The sequence below is a fragment of the Octodon degus genome, unplaced genomic scaffold (genome assembly GCF_000260255.1).
Source record: "Octodon degus isolate 3935 unplaced genomic scaffold, OctDeg1.0 scaffold00020, whole genome shotgun sequence".
In the NCBI taxonomy this organism is placed as follows: Eukaryota; Metazoa; Chordata; class Mammalia; order Rodentia; family Octodontidae; genus Octodon; species Octodon degus.
The window spans coordinates 5,801,701-5,804,021 of NW_004524596.1; the positions used below are offsets into that span (position 1 = coordinate 5,801,701).

Below are 2,321 nucleotides of genomic sequence, written 5' to 3' on the forward strand. Positions count from 1 at the left end.
CTTTTGTTTTTTTTTTGCAGAACCAGGGATTGAACTCAGGCCCTTGTGCTTGCCAAGGAAGTGCTTATTCTACTGAGCCATCTCCCTGGCCCTGTACCTTACTTTTAGTCAATTTTTGCATATATAATACTATTTCTAAATCTGTATTTATTTATTTATTTACTTATTTATTTTTGGCAGTACTGGGGATTGAACTCAGGACCCTGTGCTTGCCAGGCAAGCACTTATTCTACTAAGCTATCTCCCCAGCTCCCAAATTCACTTTCTCGCTCTCTGTTTTCTGTTTTCTGTTTTTTGTTTTTGTTTTTTTGGGGGGGGCCGAACCAGGGATTGAACTCAGGTGAACCATCTCCCTGGCCCCTAAATCTGTATCTGTTAAATTGACAATAATCATTTTCCTAAATAGGATTTAAAAACATACTAACTCAAACTTTAAGGAAAGATGAGCCTAAATAAAACTTTGATTCACTTGTATAAAATTTAACAAGAGACAATTACTATTTTTTTGAGACAGTGTCTCACCATGTATGTAGTCCAGGCTATTCTTGAATCACCATGTAGCCTAGGCTGATCCCAAATTCATGATCTTTCTGCCTCAATTCCTAACTGCTGGGATTATATGTGTGTGTCACCTGACCCAGCTACCACAATTATGTCTTAAGAGAATAATCAATATATGTGTAAAAAAATTTTTGGTAAAAATAAGCAATAATTAAGCATTGATATAGTTTGTGCATCATATCAAATATTAATATATCTGTTATTTTACTATCATAAAATTTAATGTACTTGACACCAAATATCTATATATCACAATACTGGGGAAAATAAGTATAGCAGAAGCACTAAGCATATCAGTGAAAGAGGCATGACCTGCACAGTGATATCTATTGCTATTCTTCCAACCACTAAGGAAGACCACAACCACCTCACTTCTTTTTTTGAGACATGGTCTTACTATGTCTATGTAGTTTAGGCTGGCCTTGAGCTCAGAGCAACCCTCCTGCCTTGGCCTATAATCCCAAGTGCTGGAATTATAAGTGTGTACCACCATTCCCAACCACCTTTTAAAAAGAAAAAAACTCAGCTGTCAGTATTAGTTGATGTCTTCTACAGAGGGCATATACTAAAGTTTGTTTGTTTTTTTTCTTTTGGTGGAACAGGGGATTGAACTCAGGCCCTTGCGCCTGCCAGGGAAGCGCTTATTCTACTGAGCTATCTCCCTGGCCCACTAACGGCTATTTAAATAGTGGAAATCTTTATCTCTATAACCAGTGCCTATATCCTTTTCCCTAACAGCTCTAAAACATGATTTGAGATATGCTGACTTAAACACTTGGATTGGACACCATTTTATTTTGAAGCAATATCCTACAATATGTGTAGTGCTACATAATATGAAAAGCTTTCACATCCATTATGAAAGGCTGCATCAACTCTGAGGTAGGAAAAGTGTTATTCTACTTTGCAGTATATAAACTCATTGAAAAAAGGTTAAGAAAGCTGGGTATCATGGCATACCCCATCTTAGCACCTGGGAGGCTGAGGCAGAAGGATCACTGTGAGTTAAGAGCTACATCCTGGGATATGTAGTGAGTTCAAGCATGAAGTACATAGTGAGACCCTTGCTCAGAAAACAAACAAACAAAAAAGGGTTAAACAAACTACACTAGACACAAATGTAATGAGTAGTTAAATCTGAAAACACTGTCTACATGCAACAGTCTTTAAATTACATACACAGCTTCTCTGAGTTACAAATCAAATTTAAGCTTTGTTTAATCAGCCTTCAGTAGAAAATCATATTTGATCAATCATACATCTTTGAAAATTCCAAAGGAACTTACTGGCACTGTGAAATCTGAGGTTCAGATTGAAATATAAACATATATAAAATACTAATTTAATTACAATGAACCCCAGATAAATTTCTAACTTTATTAAGCTAACATAAATGCACAGTTATCAAGTGCATATAAACCGATAAACATTATAATAATCTTGAGATGCCTGGCCTGTTAATTGCATTAACTTTTTTTTGAGACAAAGTCTCACTATGTAGTGCAGGCTGGCCTTGAACTTGTTTCTGTAGCCAAGGCTGGCTTCCAACTCATGGTGATCCTCCTGTCTCAGCCTCCCAAGTACTGGGGCTACAGGCATACATTACCATGTTCTGGCTGCATTCACATTTTATTTCAGAAAATTTATTATGTTTTAAAAGTAGGGGGCCAGGCAGATAGCTTAGTAGAATAAGCGCCTGCTTGGCAAGTGCAAGGTCCTGAGTTCAATCTCCAGTACTGCAAAAAAAAAAAGAAAAAAAA

The 2,321-nt window shown here is 36.7% G+C and overlaps 1 protein-coding gene across 1 annotated transcript in view; it reads right to left on the minus strand.

The window, feature by feature from the left end:
* Positions 1-2,321, minus strand: part of Heatr5b (HEAT repeat containing 5B) — a 114,541-nt gene that overhangs the window by 72,351 nt on the left and 39,869 nt on the right. The window lies entirely within an intron of this gene.